The 25626-nt window shown below is 35.2% G+C and overlaps 1 long non-coding RNA gene and 1 pseudogene across 1 annotated transcript in view; both read right to left on the bottom strand.

Annotated features, from left to right (window-relative positions):
• Positions 1-10463: 10463 nt before the first annotated feature.
• LOC118912227 (putative elongation factor 1-alpha-like 3) lies at positions 10464-11264 on the bottom strand (annotated as a pseudogene).
• A 10303-nt stretch (positions 11265-21567) lies between these two features.
• The window catches only part of LOC130683594 (uncharacterized), a 154992-nt gene continuing 150933 nt past the window's right edge, over positions 21568-25626 (bottom strand). The window contains exon 2 of the long non-coding RNA XR_008997418.1: positions 21568-21609. This is a non-coding gene — a long non-coding RNA (uncharacterized LOC130683594). The remainder of the gene's footprint in view (positions 21610-25626) is intronic.

Raw genomic sequence — 25626 nt, 5'->3', positions numbered from 1 at the left:
TAGGTGAAAGGAGTGTTTTAGGGATTATTCTCTATTTGACTATTTCATTCTGTTAAGAGTTTAGCTAACATACTCCATGGTATTGCTCCCTTGGCATCTGTTTTGTGTAGCTAAGAGGCCTGCAGGGGCCTTGAACTGACACGAGCCCTCCCCCAGCATGTGGCCTAACAGCTCACAGACTCACAGGTAAATGTTGGCTCCTGGTACACCTCCCCAGCCACCCTGGGATCAGCATTCCCCCCACACCTCCCAGGGCCCTTCCCTTGTGTTCCCCTCAGATGAGATCCTCTTTCAGGTTTGAATTGACTAATCCAGTCTTAGCCAGAGCTCCAGAGCACTCCACTTTTGACCCTTAATAAAGGCAGGTACCACAGATCTTATTGACTTTTGGCCATATAGCAATGAATTTTCAAAGTTATTTTCATTAATTGATTGGTAATTGTTTTTTGAAGAGCAGAAAGTACATGGAGTCTATATGAAACTCCACTGATAGCTGGTAATTTGAGTAGTTCATACACTGTTTTGCCATATTTTATTTATTTCTTATTTCTTCATCTATCTTCAATATAAACTCGATTGAGATTCCTTAAAAATGTTTTCCATTTATATGTTTATCTCTATACCTACCCCTTTAGCTCTATAATCTCTGCTTCCCTTTTTATTGTATTCACTTTCATTCAACTATTTGATTTCCATGCTCAAATTCTCTGAAGTGAATGGGATCTTCATATTTCATGATGTGATATTGTACTAGTGCATTCATAACCTAAAATTAAATTTTCTATTTTAAGTCTATAACACTGTAAGTGCCCAGATAATTTCTCATCCATTATTATTTCTTACTCCCCTAAGATATTAATAATTCCCAAATGTCCACTCTCAGCTTTCTGCATTAGATTTTTATCGTGACTTATTTATTAACATTTTATTGTCTGTAAGTTAATTTTATATTACTTTCAGAGAAGGGGCAAGGAGGGACAAAGATGTAGTATTCAACATCAGTTTGTTTTTGATGATATGGATAAAGAAGTAATATATAAGAAAAAATGTTATCTACTTATTTTTATGGTATCATATTTATATCTGAAGCTGAGAACTTTCAGTCATATCACTTTATCATCTTGGAGATCTGACTCCATGAATTTTCCTTTATTTCTATTATTTGCAGGTTTGATGTGTAAGAAGGACTTTAAAATGGACCAAAACATTAAACAAAAAGATTAATTCGTATTCTGTCTGTGTCACACATTCAGGTTACTTGTACCTTTCCTGTCTCAGAGCTGTTTTACAAGTCTGTAAATTGTAGAAAAATGATAATAATACAAATGAGTTTTGTTCACAGAAATGCTAGGCAGTTGTGTCCAGTGGAATGCAGTTGATGATCACCTTGTGGACAGGCCAGTTTCTGCTTATAATTTATTTCAGCATTCCCTCACTGCAAACAAATGTGTAAATTTGTATTTTAATTTTGTTTGAACTAGTATCAGCTTAGAGATTTCCTTATTAATTCATGAATTAAATAAAATTGTTTATATGTTCATTTCATATTTTGTATAAGATTCATGATTATGCCCACTTTTTAAAATTATCCTTTAAAAGATGGTAAAGAAAAGCAATGCTTTACCTAATATTAATACAAGCTACTTTGACCTTAGGAAACATGTTAGCCAAGTACTCTTTATAATCTCTGCAATTCAGGTTTTAGGGGTTCCCTTCTCTTAGTGTTTTCTACTCTAAGTCAAAAGGTAAGCAGATCTCAACTATCTATTAAGATTCCTAAATATCTATCACTGTGATCAACTATAATGAATCACTTTCAATATTTTGAGTGTGTATGTATCTGTGTAAGTGTGTCTCTAATTGCTCCTGAACGTTATTAGGCAAGATTAAAAGACTATTTTATAATAAATACCCCAAATTACATAGTCCAATATAATCTCAGTGGACCATCCTGTGTTCAGCAAAAGTTTCTATTGAAATTCTTCCAAGGAGTCATCCTTCTTTCTTTATCTCTCCCACAAAGCAACTAGCTCTGCCCAAGAATTTTTTCATGTTCCCCTCCATCAAATGTCTCCAGCTCTGTTATGTAGCTGCCTTGATCAGCCAGAAAACTTGGAGCCAGCCCAATCTCCAGACTTTGGAGGCTGCTTGCCCCATCCGCATCACTCAGTCAGGTTTGAGAAAATGACTTAATTTCCCAGAGCAATAGGATGATTGTCAAACTAACATTTAATATTCATATTTTTAATAAATATATTTACATTGATTCTTTTTATAAAATTTAATAAAATACTTCCATTTAGTGGAAGAAGAATGCCATCAAGAAATCACCCTGCTTCTTTCCTTTGCTATGCTGCCTCCCCAACTCCATTAAATCTCTGAGATTTGTCAGTTCTGGTTCTCAAAGATCTCAAAAATCTACTCATTCTCTCCATTTCCCCTGCCACTGAACTAAACTGGGCCACCTGAATTTTTGTCACCTAATCTCCTGTTAACACCTACCTTACTCTTCACTTCTTGCCAATGATCTTTCAGAGTCCAGTCTTCTAAAAAACATAGTCCCAGAATCTTTATGTTATGTATACATATGATCCTTCTTGTCCTTTCCTCCAACTATTCCTAAATTATATCTAATGTACTCACTAGTTTTTAGGGCATTCCCTAGTCAACCCACCAAGAGGCCGCTTTCAGATCAACTAGTTCAGGACATAATGCCCACCTTAGGAAGGGGTCTTCATACACTGAGAAGTTAAACAGTCTCAGTATTTTATTTCAGTCATCTCCATTTCTATATTCTCTTACCTTATTGCTTTGCCTATCATTCCTTAGAAGCTTTCACACCTAATATGTCATTTGGAGCCTCTAGAAACAAAATGCTGCAAACAAGTTCGAAGTAACATCTGTGAGAGCTAAAGAAGCAGGAAGCAGACCTGGCTGGATGATAGCATTAGACCACAATGGAGATCAGAAATGTGTGGAAAGGAAGGAGAATGCAGGTGATTGTACAGACTGAAACTGTGATGCAGGTCTAACAACATACAAGACACTCGCATTAGGAACCCCACAGCAAAGATTACCCATTGGAAAACTCCTATATTAAGTAAAAATGGCCAAAACATAGTGCCTCCACCATACCTTCTCTTGCCATGGATTGCCCAGCAAAGTGTGAAAACTGAAGCAGATCCCAAGGGCACTATCAATGTCAGCAATTATTGAAGTTCAAGAGTAATTTCTTTGTTGAAGAAAGATCCCGGGAGCATTCCCCTCCACTCCCCCTACCAGGTCAGTCTTAAACTTCTGTCCTATATGATCTGCTACATTGTTTAAATTCATTCTCCTCTGGTGCTCTGCTCAGCATGTTTTTAGGCTCATTCCAGAGTTTGTCTCTCAAGTCTCTAGAAACATTATATTCATAGTATCCCTGAAAATTTGTAGCTGAGAGCTTACTAGTTTTTATTCACTTGATACCTGTTTAATATTGACAAACTGAGTGAACCTTTGCAATAATAACTAACACTTTGGTGAGAACCACTTTAACGAGAAACTAAAATTAATACAATTAAAAGCACAGCTCTGGTAGCCCTATGTAGTAAAGTATAATATAGTTTGAAATATTCACTATCCATCACTAAATGTCTTTTATTCCAGGGACCCTCTGAATGGAAATACTACACTTTCCACCCATGGACACCCAGTGACTTAACTTTGGTCAGTGAAATACAAGAGGAAGTGAAATGAAGTACTTTTGAAGAAACGTTTTAAAAGCTATCAGTTTTCACTACTACTCTTTAAATGATATGTTTTCTTCTTCCACAAGGCTAGCAATGATAGAGGCTCAGATAGGTGCTGTCTGAGAATAAAAGAAAAAACAAAGATGAAATAAACAATCCAACAAAAACAAAATATGGACAGATGCTCGGCAATACATAAAATGTAAGGTAGAAATAAACCTTTGTGTTTAAAGCCACTGACATTTTTTGTGTTCTTTGCCACCAAAGACTAACTTAGCTTAAGGTGACTGATTCACTTTGCTTTTCTGGTCAACTTGAGGGTTTCATTGCGGTGTAGCCAGGGTGTGTGTCCTTGGGCTACTTGCTTTCTATCGCATGTCTCATTTATAAAATAGAATAAGAATGAGACCTGTTTCGTATGGCTGTTTTCCTAAACAAATGAATTCAAGCCTGTAAGAACGCTCAGAAGAACACCTAGAATATAATGAGCCCTTACTAGATGTTATCAGCTGCTGCTCCTCCTACTACCACGGCTGTTAGAACCCCTACCACAGTCCAACCGCTAGTGGTGCAGCCCTACCAGAGAAAGACGTTCGAGCCCTATTTTTCAGTTCTCCCACCTACTCAATTTATCATTTGTTATGATTTCTTTAAACAATTGAGCCTTGATTTTCCCACAAATTACCGTGCATACATTAGGGTCTTTTTTTTAACATTTATAAAATGTCATCAGCATGTGGGAGTCCCTCTGGTGTCCAGGTGAGTTCATTTTCCAAATATTTTGATAAATTAGTAGCTTCATTTTGGTATTGATAGCCCATAACTAGCAATTTCTCTGGTGGCCCATATCTAGTAATTTCTTTATCATTTTCTCCTTTCCTCTTAAACTGATAAAGGCAGCCCTGATAATTTCAAACCTTTCAGTTTATCTTTTTGGATAAACTAACACTGTACTTAACAAATTTCATGTATTCTTCAGCCTTAAAAGAGCTCCAAATAGACTATTTTAAGTATCAACACTTCTGCTATAAAGGATATCTTACAAAGTTGTATGCTAATTTGGAAAACACTTGAAAGTATCTGAAATGGTCATAAGTCAGGGAACCTCAAGGAAAACTTGTTTCAGAAGCTATTCTTCCTACTGCCATGTTCTCAAGGATGGAGAATAATATTCTCTCTCATTTTCTTATCAGGAACAATTACACAAAAAGACAATTTTCTTAGAAAATTGTTTCTTAGACCTTCTTAGAAATCCTATAAATTCTGTTTCCTTAATTTTTCCGTACCTCTCTATTCTTTCCACACAAAGCATCTTTTATTCTATACATGACATTGATTTTCACTGCAACCTATTTTTGTAAAATCTATAAACAGATCACATAGTTGTTTAGTTACCAAAACAGAGCAAAACAAAGCCAAGTCATATTTTTCAAAAGTGCGTCATCCATCATGGAAAGAAAACAGAAAATTTGATTTTAAGTTACCTCCTTTGTTAGTTTTTTTAGATGTTAAATATTTTTCCATTATTCTCTGACTTTCTGGACTTCTTTACCTCAATTTCTCTTTGAATTCAGTCTATCCTCTAACAATGTCAGAGTTACCTTCATAAGAACTAGATTTGATTCACTTTCCTGAGCTCAACCTCCATAGACTCTCTGATATTAATAGGCTAAAGTGAAATTACTTCCCATCAGCCTGTTGCAGAACCTTTCATGAATTCTCCTTTTCATTTGGTCATTGTAATGCCACCTACTTCTTTATTTATTCTCTAGCTCCTCATCAGCTTCCTTTGCTTTGATCTTAAAAAGGGAATGTATATTCTGATCCCTGTCTGCACTGCTCCTTTTGGGCATTTTTCCATACAAAGGTCAACTGCTCCCACAGGTATCATCTAGAGCCCTAAACACTTGCCCAAATGCCACTTCTGTACCTTAAATGATCAGCTCAGCATCTCATGAGCACCCTAACAGCTCCTCATATTAATTAATCATACCTAAAAGAACATTAGTTTTTCATGTACCTTTCCCTTTACCTACTGCCTCACAAAATATCATCTTCTCTTCCTGTCTTCCTTGTATCCATCATTGGCTTCATTAATATCTTCATTAATAATTATGATTTATAATTTTGTAATTATTGTGGAGCTGTGGAATTGGAAGAAATCTCATAGACTATCCAAGCCATCCCTCAGGATACATACACAGGATCTCCTCCACAAATTTAACCTCTGGGCAAAGCATCCATGAATTCAGCAATTGTAGACTAAATTGTGTATTTATAGATTTTTCTTCAGTATGAAACTGTCATCTTTGTTATTCGAAAAGAGTTTAAAACCAATAGGCTAGACTCATCCTTTTCTTTTTTTCATTTTCCTTTTTTCTTTTTGGCTTACTAATTGAATTTCTCCAGTACCCCTCAAATGAAAACCTTTTCCTCCTTTCACATTGTCCCCAGTTTGGGCTGAACTCATGAATCTCCTCCCTGCACTTCTGCTTCACTGCTTCAGGCATGAGAGCGAGAGATCGACCCAGGGAGCATTCAAGAAAATTATCTGAGACCCTGGAGAAAGATTAGCCCATATAATTTTCTTTCTGGTTGTATTAGTTTCTTAATGCTACTGTAATAAATTACCAATAATTTTGTGTCTTAAACCAAAACACATTCTTTTATCTTATACTTTTAGAGGTCAGAAGTCCTACAATCAGCATGTGACTTTCCCACAGGCTCTAGGAAGAAACCATCTGTCTGCCTTTTCTAGCTTCCGAAGGCTGCCCATGTCCTTTGTCTCATGGACTCTTCCTCCATTTCCAGAGTCTGCAGTGTGATCCCTTTAAATATTCAGATCTCTCCCTCTGTCTCTCCTCCTCCTGCCTATCAAGTCATAATTGGTGAGAAGATGTATACTGTGCAAAGGTACTGTGATCTGAATTAATGCAAAAGCTAGAAGCTGCGTCTATGAAGGACCAGAGTTCATCACCAGTGTTTTGGCTCTAGTAAATGTTGGAACATTTCTACTATTAATTCCTGGAACAGAACTTTTTCTATACCCCAGTCTTCTAAAGGTGACACCTACAGCCACATAAATAGATTAGTTATTTTCACCAGATCTTTCTGGATATTCTCTTATCTAACTGGAGATACAGCATATGGGATTATCTTCCAGTTCTGAATAGATTATAATTCCTCTAGTGTTCAGGTTTGGTTTGTTATTATTTTTAATATCATTCCCCTCAGTTTCAATCTTGTCTCATATCTGGGAACAGAGTTCTGAAAGCCAGACTTTTGTGCAAGTCTTGGCAACTGAAATAGGCTCAGTTAACTTCTTTGTGACAGTATTTCCACAACCATTGCATCATTTATGCCTCTGCTTGTTTAAACTTTATTCATAAAGTGTTTAACATCACTCTCATTTTTCAGAATCCTTGAGAGTTTGCAACAGCCAAACAAAACACAGGCACACCTCATTTTATTGTGCTTTGCTTTATTGCACTTTGCAGAAACTGCATTTTTTTACAAATTGAAGAATTGTGGCAACCCTGCATTCAGCAAGTCTATCAGTGCCATGTTTTCATCAGCATTTGCTTACTTCATGTCTCTGTGTCACAGTTTGGTAATTCTCACAATATTTCAACCTTTTTCATTATTATACCTGTTATGGTGATATGTGGTCAGATTACGGCTTGCTGAAAGCTCATATGATAGTTGGCATTTTTTAGCTATAAAGAATTTTTTAATTAAGATATGCACATTGTTTTTTTGGAAATAATGCTACTGCACATTAAATAGACCAGAGTGTAATGTAAGCATAACTTTTATATACAGTGGGGAACCAAAAATGTTATTTGACTCCTTTTATGGTGATATTTACTTTACTGTAGTGGCCTGGAACCAACCCTGCAGAATCTCTGAGTGTGCCCGCAGTAGCTTAACTCACTGCATTAGATGCTGGAAGCTCTGGGGTCTGTCCTCAAAGCTAACTTGAGAGACTTAGCTCCCATATTTCTCTACCTATAGCGTCTCTCATGTGGGATATATTAGAGCATTTTAACCTCAGCTAGACATTTAGTGCATATTTTCAAAGGTACCATTTGAAAACTGTGAAATCAATTGTATGAAGTAAGAGTCCCTGCCTCCTGAAACATGGTCTCCTCACTGGGCATAATGACTTCGGTTCATGAAATCTGATAGGCTGACTATAAATAATTTAAAGTGGTCAAAACTGGCTGAGGCCATGGGACTCAGGACCACAGCTTTGTAAGTTCATGTATGAAGCCCTTCATCAGTGACTCATGCTTTCCACACAGACTGTTGCAGTCAGGTGAGAGCTCAAAGCCATCGTAACACAGTAACTTGAAAACTGCCTTCAGATTCTTAGAAAGGGACTAAGTTGCTCCTTAGATGATATTTTAATCATGGTCTGCATTCTTATATTCACATTTGCAATTTGTCACACCCACAAATAATTAAGCTTCCTGGAAGTTTTCAGTGTTTCAAAGGTGAAGGGAGAGTGGAACCCTCAATAACATGTGTCTTGGACAAGAGCTTATCTCTGAGATCAAATTCTTTGGCTGCTCTCTGTAAATGCTCCTCTATGCAATAGATCTAAAAATGAAAACATGAGGTTTATTTTTCCCTCACACTGTTCTCAGATCATAGTACAGGTTGCCAAAAGCACATCATCTACATCCTTATCTCTACTCACTGCTGAAACAGGAACTAAACATGGGAGAACACCGAGGAAGTTTAGCTGCCCATACTATCCATCAAAATGCTTCCCTGGAAAAAAGCCTCATTGCTGTGAGAAACAATACTTCAATTTTTTGGACCTCCCCTGACAAAAATATCCAGCATTCACAAAATTCAGGAAATGTAAATTAGCAATTTCTCCAGCACTTCCTATTCAACAGTAGGTAAGTACTCAGGGGAGTTTGTAAGAATCCTTGGGAAATAAATGAGAGGTCGGTGACTTCTGCACAAAATCTCCCATTAATTAGGAAATGCCATTTGGTTAAAACAGTATTTAGTAACTGGACTCAGGGCTACATTTATTCTAAACTAATTTAAAATACTTACTTAAATCTGGGGCAAAAATGATAGGCTATATAGTAATTCAAAAAGTCTAATATCTTCTCTCTAATGTAACAAAAATCCTTTATAGTATCATTGAAACAATTAAGTGAAATTGAAATCTTTGTAAGAATCTATAAACAAAGTAGGAAAGAAACGAAGGAGAGAAAGAAGTAAAGTGCCATCTTAAAAACACTATTTTTAAGTGGCTCACTTTATTATTTGATAATTGAATTAAGTAACATTTCTCTGTGGAATCCAACTAGTAAATGATATTTGTTTTGACCAAGTCCAAAGATGAACAACTAAGATCATTCTTTCTTTTAATTATTTTCCATGTGTCTAGTAGACTGAAACTGATCAGCAGGTAAAATAAAAGGTTCCTAGTTCCAAGACCTAGACTTTGAAATTCATTGTTAATAGTGTTTATTTTTATCACTGAGCAGTAAGAAATAGTTTATGGACTAGTACTAGTCTAGGTATTTTTGTTAACCTGAAGATAATACTTTGATGGTCTTCCCCAAAACTCTCACAATGGGAAAAAAAAAAGATACTGTATTGGCAAAATTTTTCTGCTGAAGCAGTTCTGGCATTGCTGAATTGACAGGAATGTTATTTTACATGAGAAATAAGATATTTCTGCTCATTTGAAAATACCCTCAGAGAGCAAATATTTTCTTAAAACCAGATATATTTAATTCACTGTATGGTAAACATTTATGAACTCTGTTTTGAAATCCCAACAACGAAATTAGAAAAGGATATTTAATAATGAAGGAAATTTTAAGTCTTTTACATGTCGTCAGTATCACTCGCTGAACATTTGAAGGATAGCTGGGTTGCTCCCAAGATGGACAGTTGACTACCTTCACAATTGCATAAATAATAAAATAAACAACAACAAAAAATGTGAATGTTTCTTAAGCAGGTCACTGGTATCTTTATATGTTAAAAGCTAATTTTATAACTTTTAGTGTTTTATCAATAAGCAATTCACAGTTTATGTTTTTGATGTGATATTTTAAATATAAAATTCCTTTTATGATACTATTAATTTCTGTGTCTTTAGGTAATTCTGTATCCAAACAAATAAAGGGTAGGGACTGTATCAAGGAATTATTTATATCAAAGCCATTGAACTATTTGGAAAGGAAATCTTTTTTTTTGCAATGATAACTTTTTATAAAACGTACTTAATATTGATGTAACTACACAGTATTTTATGTGAAAGACATGACTATTAACATTACAGAATCTGGTCTTCTTATAAGGTATTTATATATAAACAAAGTTGGTCTTTGCATTTCTAGTCTCACCTATGAAGTATGGCAACCAGCAGAACCTTCCCATAGCTTTTTATTACATATTTAAAACATAGATGATTCCTATTCATTATACTCATCAGCCTTCTGAGCTTTCTGGGAAGACTTGGTAACAAAGCTTGCTCCCTCCAACAGCCTTCTTGTCCACTGTTTTTATGATACCCCCAGCAACTGCCCACCTCGTGTCATGAAAAGCAAAATGACAGGAGGATAGTCAGAGAAGGTCCCAACACATGTGGGCCTGACAAGAACCACTACAATGATGGCAGCCTCAACACATTTCAGTAATTTGGGGGAATCTTTGAGTTTCTTCCTAGAATGGCAGTCAGTGCTCTCCTTTAATTCAGCCCACAGTGACAGCAGCAATACCACCCATTTTTCTGGCTTCTTGGGGGGACAGGTGAAAGGACTTGTCACCTGGACAAACTGGTGGCATGATGCAATCCAGAGCTTCAAGCAATATAGTTCCCGGGCATTGCCATCTTGACATGTGACTTTCCATCCCTTAAACCAAGATGTATGAGCCTTTGCCTCCAGCCTGTGGTCCCCGTTCCACTGGAAATTAGCACAGGTGCTGTTGTGTTGGGATTGTCGCCAGTTTATGTAATGTAGGTACTGACTTTCTTAACATTTTCTTTATATCTCTTCTGGCTGTAGGAATCCATTTTGTTAACACCAACAATTAGTTATTTTGCACCCAGTGTGTAGGCCAGAAGGACATGATCATGGATCTGCTCATTCCTGGAGATACCTGCCTCAAATTCACCAACCCCAGTAACAACCCAGACAGCAGTCAGATTGAGGTAAGCCTGTAATCATGTTTTTTTAAAAAGTCCCTATGTCCTGAGGCACAAATTATGGTCACATAATACTTGCTGTCTCAGATTTCCACAGGCTGATATCAATGGTGTTACCAAGCTCGTACCTGTCCTTCAGTTTATCCAAGACCCAGGCATCCTTGAAGGACCCCTTTTCTATCTCAGCAGCCTCCTCAGTTTTTCAGTGTTCTTTTTGTCAGTTCACCACATTTGAAGATCAGATGGCCAGTAGTGGCAGACTTGCTCAAATCCATGTGGACAATGATGATGTTGATAAGAAATTTTCCTTTTCCCCATTTTGGCTTAGATTTAGTATTGGTTTTCATTACATCTGTGCCCTGGTGATAAAACTATTGTGGAAAATAAATCTTTATAATCCTTGTGGATTCTACCTGTGGCCTTCAAACAATACGTTACTCATGATCTGAAGTGTAAAGGTATAGTCAGCTTTTATCTTGTCTGGGGCTGTTTACTCTTATCTCCTATAAAGTCTGGAACCTTGGTACTAAACTTGAAAAAGAGAGGGATTAAGAATGCTAAATAGTAGGAGTCCTTAGAATTCACTCAAATATCTGGAGAAGGCACCCTGTGCTACATTGTTATTAAAAATCTATAAATGTTATACATACTTTTTTTTCTGTTTATATAATCATCTTAGATGCAAATTGTGCCTAAGTTCCCTTGAGCCGTATAGCTCACATATATTTTGATGGTACTTTTTAATTCTCTGCTTTGCCTTTATGCAGACCTTTATAGTCCTTTCAATTTCAAATCCTGTGCAATAGCTGCATTTGTCACTGTGGAAAGACAAATTAGATTATCCTTTGACGCAAATTTGACTGCTAAGCCACACCTGGTTCGAGGTCACACAAACTGATAGCAAGAAAGCTGGAGAAAAACTAAATTAGTTTTTGAAAAATCTTACAGCAAATTGATAAAAAAATTCTGTATTTTGGATTCCTTGGGCTGTTTCAGGAAAATGAAAGGAAATAATAAACAATCCAAGGAAGAGATTATATTTGATATGCAGAGACATGATTCTAAAAGAGAGTCAGGAAGACACATCATCCTTAAATACTAAGTGGGATTCTTCCAAGGCTGCAAAAATATTATGAAAGTTAGTGCATTTGGATTCATTTTATGATACCCAAGTATCCCTAATTTTACACTTTGATCAGGTACTCTGAATGGTCTGATAAAAGGTATTCCAACTGCTTGGACTTCTGACCCTGCCATTGGGAGACCAGAATAATTTGAGGGAGGCTGTTAGCTCAGTTACCCCAAATGGGATTAAAGTGTAAGAAAATAATTAAAAATATGTTGATAACAGAAAACAATACTAAAACACTGAACAACTTTGGGACAATGAAACCACTAGAAGGGTACATATAGTTCATTTAAAATTAAATAAACTAGGAGATAGAGGAAGTAGTTATGAAATTTTTAATAGATTTCTAGACAATATTAGGTGGTCTGGCTGGGACAACTCTGTAGACTATGAAAGAGAACAGAATCACTCTATTTTTGTAGTCCAAATGAATTTGAAAATGTGATAATGACACAAATATGAAAGCTATGGTCTCTTCAGAGCAAGTGCTGATTAAAATGGTATGAAGTAAAAGAGAACTATGATTCTGAGTGAGGGGTTGGTTATTTGCATTGGGGCCCGAGATTATTTGCATTGATAAGGAGTCAATGGCCTGAGGGTAATACTGAAACTGTTGGATACTAGGGTACAATGTGCTCTTCCACCCAAATTTGCTAATGAAATTGTTAATGAAAAGTTAAGGAGGACATGCCTATGTTAGGGAATATGGTAAATCAACCTTGGAAGTCTTAAATGTAAAAATGTGACTCAAAGTAGAAATTTATGAAGGGACATATTGTATACTAATACATTACCCCTACCCAAAGGTATTATAGGAACGGATGTAATGTTTGAATGGAGGACTGTTTTCCATACTTAAATCCCTAAGCAACAGAAAATCATGCCAATCTCCTCTTCACTTGTTTTTATATGGTATGCTAGATGACATCTTCAGAATTACCTAAATGCACCCAAATGCTTGATTGAACACAACATAGGATATTTGGGTGTAATAAAAAAATGTTGGCTTTATTTAAGGATATTTCAGTATCTCCTAAACTAGTGCCTAAAAAATATTGTCCATTATTCCAGTATTATCTGTGAGGAAAGCTGATGAATCCTAGTGTTTAACTGTAAGTTATGAAAGATTTAATAAAGTTTTATAAAGATTTAAAAAAGTATGTTATATCCAATATGGATAACAGTATGCTATATCCAATATAACAATTCACACAGTAACACATGTTAAAGGTAATCAGTATTCAGTGAATAATTTGGTTAGTTTTTTTCCCTCCTTAATCTTATTTCAAAAGGAGGACAAATTAATTGGTTTTCATGTGAAATGGAACTCAACAAACACTTACTGCATTCTCACACAGACGTATAGATCCTGCTAATTATTGACAAAATCTGCCAGGAAGAGCTTAGACTTGATTAAAAGAAAAAATACTGTAATTAATCATATTGATGATATGATGTTGACAACTCAATCTGAAGAACAAATGGACTGATCTAAATGCTGGTTAATTATCTGACCAGCAGAGGGTCATGGATAAATCCAGTTAAATTACAGAGTCAAGCACAAATGATAAGCTTCTTAAAAATTATGTGGCCTGGAGACACTAGAGATGTACCTCAAACAACCAAAAATAAGTTATTTTCTCTGCCTGCTCCAAAATGAAAATATGAAGCATTAAAATTGAGTGGGTTGTTGGTTTCTGGAGGAATCACATACCATCTCTGAGAATTTTACTAGTCCTTTTCACAAAAGCATAGGGGAAAAGATGAATTTTAATGACATTATATACAACAGAAGACACTCAGAGTTTCAAAGAATTCAGTCTGAGAGCTTACCCAGTCTACTCCTTGGTGTGGTGCAACCCCAGTGCTCAAACAATATGTGAACATCAGACACTTGTACTCCTTATGGCACTGGAGGAAGTATATAAAAATGACAAAACAGTAGAGTTTTGTACCGATTCTTAGACAGTGCCAATGGATTGGCAATACGGTTCAGAAAATGGTTCTTAATAGAAGATAAAAGGAAGCATCGTATGGGGAACCACTGTTATGAAAAAAAATGTTTTTGGAGAGGGAGAATCAGAGTTGTTGTATTTAATGAAGCATGTGTGTGTGGGGGGCGGGTATACACATATACACACAGTCAAGAGTGGAACTGGATGCAAAAGTGATGTTCTTTTTCTTTGGAAGTGATCACCTGAGTACATGGGTGAGTGGTCATGGAGTGATTCAGGCACAGGAAATAGCCAAAGAAAGATACACCCCACTGTCTTCAGAAACTTGAAGATATGACTGATATTTGTTCTATTTCTTCAAGAGGATACTCAGAATATAAAAATCACCTAAAAGCACTGTGAGGCGATTTGGGCTGACCTAAAGCTGGGGTTTCACCACAACCCCAGAGTGTATCTACAGGGAGTTCTTAGGAACTATTCATCTGCTAGGTAGTAAAGAGGCAGGACTATTAACCTCAGCTTTGACAGGTGATAGGAAGAACAGCCATCCTACTGCTCTTTGAGAACTGAAATACATTCAAGAAAACTATGTAGGATTGACAACTTGCCATATAACATTCTGTTGAGAAGGTCATCTTTTCTGGTTCCAAGATAAGTTCTCAAATTGTACACAATCAGTAAGCTCACTGGCAACAACATGCTTGCTGAATAAGATAAAATTGCCTGAAACACTCTAACATAGTTGAGTAAAACTCACTCAAGTGTAGGATTCATTAGATTATCCAAATTTGTCTCTAATGAGGAGAGGTAAACTGAGGAAAAAGACTTATGGGCCTATATTATCATTTAGAATGAACATTATTTTACAAGGTAGGTAAAGGATGACAAGTGCCCCATAAAAAGGATGTCGTTTTAGGAAATGGACTTTAAAAACTTAGCAGGTTGTTAGCATTCTAGGAGACAAAGTTGGGAAACAGCATGCACACTGACCCAAGAAGGGATGTTTTTATGTATGCTCTTTTAGATGGAATTGGCAACAATTTAGGAAATATGGTCTTTAACCTTGGCAGAAAAAGGCAGAAGGAATGAACCTGTGGGAACCTTTTGGTACCAGTAAGTTATGAGAATACATTTATGGAGACTATATTTCACATAAATGTTCTTTAACTACCAAGGCACCATGAATAAATTAAAAACAAAACTTATCCAATAGTGCAATTTAATCAGCCCTGATACCATTTAAACTTGTCTGGGATTTTTACCAGAAGAGGTAAGATGGAGATTATTTAAGCAAAAGTCCTATTGGGAGTCTATGTCAGTATGAACTTGCAATATGAAACAGGAGATATGAAATTTGGAATCTGAAATTAACTGAAAGCTGGCCTTCTGAATCATCTAACATCTATGACTATACTGGTATCAATGGCCAAGTATACTGAGAGATGGAATTGGTAGCTTTACAAAATGTTCTTCAATGAAAGATGACTGGCCAGAGGCAATATAGATTTATTTAATAATTAATTATTACATTAAATTAATATATTTATACTTTTCATGCATTTCAAATTTCACCACCAAAAATAGGTAAGAGAGTTGTTAAGTTTTACATGATACTCAGGTATGTATTGATATGTTTGGTAAATTAAATGCCTCTTTGAAAAGCAATATCTTGATATCATTGTGTGATATGAAAGATTAGTATTCTGGGGCTTGTACTTGGGCTTTTTTCTATTTCATACGTGTATTAAAAGATATAAAATGAAGAATGTTGATGTTGAAGCATGTGTAATTAAGAAAGCTAGACCAAGGGAGAGGGAGTTGACAGTCTAAGAACTGAGTTACTCTGCAGCTTTTTGGTGTTTTGCTTTTTTATTTAATGCTTATAACTAGAGATGCCTAGAAGCATAATACAGACCTTAGGCCAAAGGGGGATGAAATTCGCTTATTGATGATTTAAAATACACTGAGTAATGATCAAAACTCCTCTGGAAGTATTATGAGCATGTTTGTCTATTATATGCGTGCAAACTTGTGGCTTGCTTCCCTTGAGATCAAGGTATCTAGGGCATATCCTGGTGGTTCATAACCCAAAGATAAGGCACATTCCCTACAGCTGAGAATAGACTGTAGAAGCTAAGAAGTCTTGGGTCTCTAATGTTTAAATGTGCTTTCTTTCTCCTGGTCTCTTCTGCTGCAGCATGTCCTTTACCTTTCTTAAAGTTATACCTGAATATCCTCCTGGAGACTTGTGAGTTCTTCCAACTACCTTTCCTTTTGAAATTGCTTCTTCTTACAAAACTTACTATGTATGCTGTATTTTTCCTCTTGTGTTTTGGAAATATTTTTCAAGTTAGTGGTAGATAATACAAATCATTAGTCTAAACACTTAGAAAGAAGGTCATGAAAAATGACCAATGTACTTGATTTTCTCCAGAACAGAGTATGAATAGGATTCATGCAGTGATGGATCAAGGAAGGAATGACCTTGGAAGCAGTCTGTCCTAGATTCAGGCAATAAGAGGGTACTTTGTGTGCAGAGAAGTAAAAAAAATAACAAAACTGATGAAAAGTTATTTTTCTTTTTATCTTCACCTTGCATTATCAATTTTAAACAAAGTCTATGAGAAATTACTCTTTCCTACTGGGGTGGCCCCAACTCCCACATGGTAAGCACTTGATTCTATTCCTTCCTATGGCATTAATTTAATTAGTCATGCCAGCTTAAGATAAGTCATTTTTCTTCCCTAGATCTCTGTTTCCTTACAGATGAATAAGTGAGTCACAGCAGCAGGACTTCAGACCAAAAAGCTGCAGAGTAACTCAGTTCTTAGACTGTCAACTCCCTGTCCCTTGGTCTAACTTTCTTAATTACACATGCTTCAACATCAACATTCTTCATTTTATATCTTTTAATACATGTATGAAATAGAAAAAGCCCAAGTACAAGCCCCAGAATACTAATCTTTCATATCACACAATGATATCAAGATATTGCTTTTCAAAGAGGCATTTAATTTACCAAACATATGAATACATACCTGAGTATCATGTAAAACTTAACAACTCTCTTACCTATTTTTGGTGGTGAAATTTGAAATGCATGAAAAGTATAAATATATTAATTTAATGTAATAATTAATTATTAAATAAATCTGTATTTTCTCTGGCCAATCATCTTCCAACCAAGCATTCTAAAGTGTTTTGTGTTTCAAAACTCAGGGAAATCCAACCCATAAGAGATGCACCAGAACACTGAAATTATTTTTATTCTTTCTGGCACACTAATATTTTCACACTAAAAAACTATAACACCGAAGTCCATACTTTCTAAATGTTACTATTTTAACACCATAATTGAAAGAATTAAGAAAGCCAATGTAGGTCAGAACTATGTCTGGCTTCATTTACTTATGAGTTGGGTTTTGTGCTGAGCAATTTGAGATACAAAGATGTATAACAGATAGCTCCTACTTTATAGGTGACAGAGATAACCTTCACCATTCATTTAATACAAAAGTGGAAATTAATAGACATAGAAAATATCCTGGTAATATATAATGCTGGTGTATTAAAATTTTCCATGAAATAGAACCAATATATATATGACATCGGAAGCGGGAGAGGGAATGGATGACAGAGACAGAGACAGTGACAGATTTGTTATAAGGAATTGACTCACACAATTATGGAGGCTGACAAGACCCATCTTAAGTCTGCAGGCTGGAGACCCAGCCATGCTGATGATTTTGTTCCAGTCAGAGTCTGAAAGCCAGAGCACCAGGTCAACCATCATGTGCCTCCACTCCAAAGGCCAGCAGGCTTAAGACCCAGGAAAAGCCAAAGCTTCAATTTGATTCTGAAGCCAGGAAAGAAGAGACGGTCCTACTTGCAGGCAGTCAGGCAGGTAGAATTCCCTTATTTAAGTGAACCTTTTTTGTTCCATTCAAGCTTTCAACTAACCAAACAAAGCCCTCCCACTTCAGAGATGGTGATATATTTTACTCAGTCTATTGATTTAAAAGTTAAGCTCACTGAAAAATACCCTTAAAAAAACACCCATAGTAACGTTGGACCAAATATCTGGGTACTCCATGACCCAATCAAGTTGACACATAAAATTAGCTATCACAGCTGGTATGTAATTACATGAGAGTTTTATTTACTATTGACCTGAGTCATGTGAAATAAATGCATTTATACTAAACAAAAAGGGATATTTAAGATGTAGGATCTCTTCTATGAACAGGTTAAAAGTTTTGATTTGCAAAATCTCTTTTGAGAGTCTTGTATAGGAATACCTCAGAGGTATTGAAGGCTCAGTTCCAGACAAACACAATAAAGTGAACATTGCAATAAAGTGAGTCAAATGAATTTTTTGTTCTCCAGTATATATAAATGTTTACACTAGATTATAATCTATTAAAGGTACAATTTCATTGTTTGTAAATGAAATATTATCTTGATTAAAAAATATTTTATCACTAAAAATTGCTAACCATCACCTGAAATTTCAGCAAGTTTTACTAGTCATTACCACAGATCACAATAATAATGAAAACGTTTGAAATAGTGTGGGAATTACCAAAATGTGGCACAGACACATGAAGTGAAAAAATGCTGTTGGGAAAATAGCACTGACAGACTTGCTCCATGCAGAGTGGCCAATATCTTCAATCTGTAACCAATGTAATATCTGTAAAGTACAATAAAACAAAGTGCAGTAAAATGAGGTGCACCTGTACACAAATCCCAGAGTTTAGCTTTATTTTCCTGTTTAGAAAACTATTTAAAGCAAGAAGCTCTAAAAGTTGTTAAAAGCTTTCCCCAGTTCTTGGATTTAACTGTTTTATTTAGAATTTGTTTCAGCACTTGGATTAAACTGTTTTATTAGGAGTTTTTATGTTGAGATTTTTTTGTATAATTTATTTGTTTTAATCATTACAGAATGAGTCTTTTTGACAAGTGTCAAATGTTTTACCAAGAATCAGAACAATTTCTTTATAGGAAGCTGTTTACAGTGAGAGGCATTTAAGATTTATCTAAAGCTAGGAGGTTAAATGTTCAGAAATTTTATCATCCTTGAATTACAAAGGACAGAAATAAAGACTTTGCTTTAATTTTAAGAATTTTAAGTAAATCAATAAGTTAAGATCAACTTCTTTTTTATGATTTCATAAACCAGTTCCCAAATATCCCCCATGTATCCATTTGACAGATTACAGGCTTTTGAAATAAAATCTTCATCTCTAGAAATTTCTTCCTTGTCTCAAACCTATTCATGAATGCTTTACTTAAATAGAATTCTTCTTTTCCTCTCCCAAGCAATTAATTTCATTTAAATACCATATATATATATGATTTGGGTAAGCCTACTAATTTCATTTTTGACCAATTCAGATTCTTCTAGCATTACTTCATATCTGTTAGGCAGAACCCAGGCCCAATTTTCACCACTAAATTTATTCATGATTCCAGTTAAATACTGAGTAATTGAGTACTTAGCCCACTTTGCTAATTATTCATCTAAGAAAAAAATATTTCCTTCAAAATAGGTTTTTTTTCTGGTAAATTTGATTTTTATTTGATCAAGTAGTCATCTTAAACCCATTTCTCTTTTCTTACATGTTTTTTTTTACTTTGAAAAATGTCATTGTTAGCTAAATTATTTTAAGTGAACTAATATCAAAAAATCTTTGATGAGTTATATGAAAATGCTATAAAAAATGGATTTATGCATTAATATATCAACTATTAAAAATAAAAAATAATTTCATTGGCTATAAAAGTATAAAATTCTTTTTTCTTTAGGGGAAGAATAAAAAATATTTGCATACTTTAAAGTTACCATTATAATGCTTAATGCTTGGAATTATTTTGAGATAACTAGATTGAATATAATTTCAGAATAGGGAACAATGATTGTAATTTTTAAATATTCTTATTTAAATTTTAGTCTGCTATTATTTAGTTATTGTTCTTTATAGCACTCACTGTATCTTAACAATTGAGATGTGAAATTTCTTATCTGCTTTTAATATGAGAATTTGAGGAAATTCTAGTTTAAAATGGCACCTAATAACAATGATAAAAACTGAACTTATCTAATATACTTATTCCATTGTAGTTGAAGTCTGGGTCATTTGGCGATCTGATGGGTACTATAGTTAGTGACACACTTATCTTAATGATAAAACTATTAGTAACTTCCATATAAGCAGGTCATGGAAAACTATTAACGAAAATAAAATATTTACTATTAAAAATATTTAGTTTACTTTTATCCTGAAACTGTTTTCTGTTTTTGTTTGCTTTACAACTTGCTGAAAAGTTTATTAGAAAAGAGAAAAGATATTAAGAAAAATGAAACAAAATTGCCTGTAATGTTACAGGAAGTTGCAAGAGTAAGCTTTTCACCTTTGAAACCAACACATAATCTTTAATATTACTATGAAAGTGTAGAACAGAACTCAACCATTCATATATTGAAGCCAAACTATTTAAAATAATGGGATTAAGCCTAAGAAATTTGGGAGATAAGATTCTTCTTTTCAATGTTCAGTAACTTCTATGTTTCAGAGCCTATCCATTTTTGTCCATTTATTTTCAAAGATATCATGCTTCCTAATTTCAATTTGTAAAACAAAGGAGATCACAAACATACTATCTTTGGTCTAATAAAATAAGCATAGAACATTTAATTAATTTAGAATATCATCTGTAACAAAGTTGTCATTATATATTACCTATTAATTATACATCATTATTGTATGAGATAAATTAAACTTAACAGTAACATGGTAAAAATTCATGAAAGGGGGTGGAGCCAAGATGGCAGCATGAGCAGAGCAGTGGAAATCTCCTACCAAAACCATATATATTTTTGAAAATACAACAAATATAACTATTACTAAAAGAGACTAGAAGACAAAGGACAATAGCCAGACCACATCCACACCTGTGAGAACCCAGTGCCTCACGAAGGGGGTAAGATACAAGCCCCAACCAGGCAGGACACGAACACCCCTCCCCCCAGCTCCCGGCTGGAGGAGAGGAGTTAGAGCGGGGAGGGAGAGGGAGCCCAGGACTGCTGAACACCCAGCACTAGCCATCCGCACCAGAGGGCAGACACACAGTGCATGCGTGGGGTGCTGGAAACTAGGGAAACAGGACAGTAAGACCTGTGAGCGGGTCCCCAAAGACGGCACACCTGGGACAAAAGAAAAGCAAGTGCCCTTTGACAGTCTTAAAGAGACAAGGGCCTCATACCTAGAGATCAAGCAATATATGGAAACAAATGACAAAAACAGCACAAAGCCAAAAAAATTCTGTGGGACACAGAGAAAGCTGTCTTAAGATGAAAGTATATAGCAATCCAGGCATGCTTAAGAAGGATGAATAATCCCAAATGAATAGACTAACATCACAATTATCGAAATTGGAAAATGAAGAACAAATGAGACCTACAGACAGAAAAAGGAGGGACATAATCAAGATCAGACAATAAATAAATAAAATTGAGAAAAATAAAACAATAGAAAAAAATCAAAGAAACCAAGAGCAGGTTCCTTGAGAAAATAAACAAAATAAAAAAGCCTCTAACCAAACTTACTAAGAGAAACAGAGAATCAACACACATCAATGGAATCAGAACCAAGAAAGGAAAAATCACAATGGACTCTGCAGAAATACAAAGAATTATTAGAGTATACTATGAAAACTGACATGCTAACAAGCTGGAAAACCTAGAAGAAATGGACAACTTCCTAGAAAAATACAACCTTCCAAGACTGACCAAGAAAGAAACACAAAATTTAAACAAACCAATTACAAGCAAAGAAATTGAAGCAGTAATCAAAGAACTACCCGAGAACAAAACCCCCAGGCCGGATGGATTTATCATGGAATTTTATCTGACGTACAGAGAAGAAATAAGACCCATTCTCTTTAAAGTTTTCCAAAAAATAGAAGAGGAGGGAATACTCCCAAACTCATTCTATGCAGACAACATCACCCTAATACCAAAACCAGGCAAAGACCCCACCAAAAAAGAAAATTACAGACCAATATCCCTGATGAATGTAGATGCAAAAACACTCCACAAAATATTAGCAAACTGAATTCAAAAATACATCAAAAGGATCACACACTATGACCAAGTGGGATTCATCCCAGGGATGCAAGGATGATACAACATTCGAATATCCATCAACATCATCCACCACATCAACAAGAAGAAGGACAAAAACTACATGATCATCTCCATAGATGTTGAAAAAGCATTCGACAAAATTCAACATCCATTCATGATAAAAACTCTCAACAAAATGGGCATAGAGGGCAAGTACCTCAACATAATAAAGGCCATATATGATAAACCCACAGCTAACATCATACTGAACAGTGAGAAGCTGGAAGCTTTTCCTCTGAGATTGGGAACTAGACAGGGATGCCCACTCTCCCCACTGTTATTTAACATAGTACTGGAGGTCCTGGCCACAGCAATTAGACAAAACACAGAAATACAAGGAATCCAGATTGGTAAAGAAGAAGTTAAACTGTCACTATTTGCAGATGACATGATACTGTACATAAAAAACCCTAAAGACTCCACTCCAAAACTACTAGAACTGATATCGGAATTCAGCAAAGTTGCAGGATACAAAATTAACACACAGAAATCTGTGACTTTCCTATACACTAAAAATGAACTAATAGAAAGAGAAATCAGGAAAACAATTCCATTCATAATTGCATCAAAAAGAATAAAATACCTAGGAATAAACCTAATCAAGGAAGTGAAAGACCTATACCCTGAAAACTATAAGACACTCTTAAAAGAAATTAAAGGGGACACTAACAAATGGAAACTCATCCCCTGCTCTTGGCTAGGAAGAATTAATATCGTCAAAATGGCCATCCTGCCCAAAGCAATATACAGATTTGATGCAATCCCTATCAAATTACCAACAGCATTCTTCAATGAACTGGAACAAATAGTTGAAAAATTAATATGGAAACACCAAAAACCCCGAATTGACAAAGCAATCCTGAGAAGGAAGAATAAAGTGGGGGAGATCTCACTTCCCAACTTCAAGCTCTACTACAAAGCTATAGTAATCAAGAAAACTTGGTACTGGCACAAGAACAGACCCACAGACCAATGGAACAGAATAGAGACTCCAGATATTAACCCAAACATATATGGTCAATTAATATACAATATAGGAGCCATCGACATACAATGGGGAAATGACAGTCTCTTCAACAGATTGTGCTGGCGAAACTGGACAGCTACATGTAAGAGAATGAAACTGGATCACTGCCTAACCCCATACACAAAAGTAAACTTGAAATGGATCAAAGACCTGAATGTAAGCCATGAAACTATAAAACTCTTAGAAGAAAACATAGGCAAGTATCTCTTGGACATAAACATGAGAGACTTCTTCATGAACATATCTCCCCTGACAAGGGAAACAAAAGCAAAAGTGAACAAGTGGTACTACATCAAGCTGAAAAGCTTCTGTACAGCAAAGGACACCATCAATAGAACAACAAGGTACTCTACAGTATGGGAGAATATATTCATAAATGACAGATCTGATAAAGGATTGACATCCAAAATATATAAAGAGCTCGTGCACCTCAACAAACAAAAAGCAAATAATCCAATTAAAAAATGGGCAGAGGAGCTGAACAGACACTTCTCCAAAGAAGAAATTCAGATGGCCAACAGACACATGAAAAGATGCTCCACATCACTAGTTATCAGAGAAATGCAAATTAAAACCACAATGAGATATCACCTTACACCAGTAAGGATCACCACCATCCCAAAGACAAACAAAAACAAATGTTGGTGAGAAAGGGGAACCCTCCTACACAGCTGGTGGGAATGTTAATTAGTTCAACAACTATGTAAAGCAGTATGGAGGTTCCTCAAAAAGCTCAAAATAGAAATACCATTTGACCCAGGAATTCCACTTCTAGGAATTTACCCTAAGAATGCAGCACTCCAGTTTGAAAAAGACAGATGCACCCCTATGTTTATAGCAGCACTATTTACAATAGCCAAGAAATGGAAGCAACCTAAGTGTCCATCAATAGATGAATGGATAAAGAAGATGTGGTACATATACACAATGGAGTATTATTCAGCCATAAGAAGAAAACAAATCCTACCATTTGCAGCAACATGGATGGAGCTAGAGGGTATTATGCTCAGTGAAATAAGCCAGGCTGAGAAAGACAAATACCAAATAATTTCACTCATATATGGAGTATAAGAACAAAGACAACTGTAGGAACGAAACAGCAGCAGGCTCACAGAACCCAAGAATGGACTAACAGTTACCAAAGGGAAAGGGACTGGGGAGGATGGGAGGGAACGGAGGGATAAGGGTGGGGGATAAGAAAGGGGGTATTACGATTAGCATGTATAATGTGGGGGGTATGGGGAGGGCTGTGCAACACAGAGAAGACAAGTAGCGATTCCACAACATCTTTCTACGCTGATGGACAGTGACTGTAATGGGGTTTGTCGGGTGGTCTTGGTGAAGGGGGGACCCTAGTAAACATAATGTTCTTCATGTAATTTTAGGTTAATGATAACAGAAAAAATTCAGAAAAAAAATTAATGAAATGAAACATCAAATTTTCTTATTTATATTTTTCTCTATTGAGTTGTCTGCACCTGCATTCTTTTCTGTTCAGAAGTAAAATACCAAAACTGCAATTTTTCCTGAGGGAGAGAAGAAACAGTTAGCAATGCTAGATACCTTATAAAGTTCCAGGGATATATATTAATATTGTAATAAATCCATAACACTTCAACATTGAGGTACATAATTCATTGAATTACCAAATGTGTTTATTATGTATGTTTTACTACAAATCAGCTTTAGTTAAGATAAAATAATTAAGATGTGAGAGCCTGCATATACAGAGTAAGTGCATATGTAATTTTTTTAATACACAAAGAAAGTTAAAGCAATAAAAGCTTACAATAGAAATTAGAATAACGTGTTATTAATAGAGGGAAACATTTTTATCTATGGTTTAGTAATTTATTACCTGATTGTATCCTAATTTTATTAAGTTTAATGGTTGAAACAAGAATAATGGCCTCTTTGTTGTAATTCATCCTAAATCCAGCAGCTACACTTTAGATAGTAATATTAAGGATTGGATTGGAAAGAAATTTAAACATACTTATTTCACTCTCGTTAGTATGAAGAACAACATATTAAAATAGAAGAAAAAAATGTTTAACATTTCTCTGTTTCAGCTGTATGGTAGATTAGAGTTATCTATAGGAAATACTACTTTATAGAGATTGGAAGCAATTTAATTTATTCTGGCACTGGCTGTGTTTATTGATGACATAGAGCATTTTTGTATTTAAGAAAGAATTTTAGTCTAATATCTTATTCACGTATATCTATTGCATTCCTATTCACACTTTTATTTAAAATTAGTTTGCTAACATACTGTTACTGTATTATGTCACTATAAACCCATATGGGTTTATAAATAACAACAAAAAAGTAAATGGAACCAATAAGAAAATTATACTTTTTCTTAAGGCTGAAAATGACTTCTTTTATCATAAAAATAAATTTGGTG

The sequence above is a fragment of the Manis pentadactyla genome, chromosome 1 (assembly GCF_030020395.1).
Source record: "Manis pentadactyla isolate mManPen7 chromosome 1, mManPen7.hap1, whole genome shotgun sequence".
Taxonomy (NCBI): Eukaryota; Metazoa; Chordata; class Mammalia; order Pholidota; family Manidae; genus Manis; species Manis pentadactyla.
This window is presented reverse-complemented; position numbering and strand designations above follow the sequence as displayed.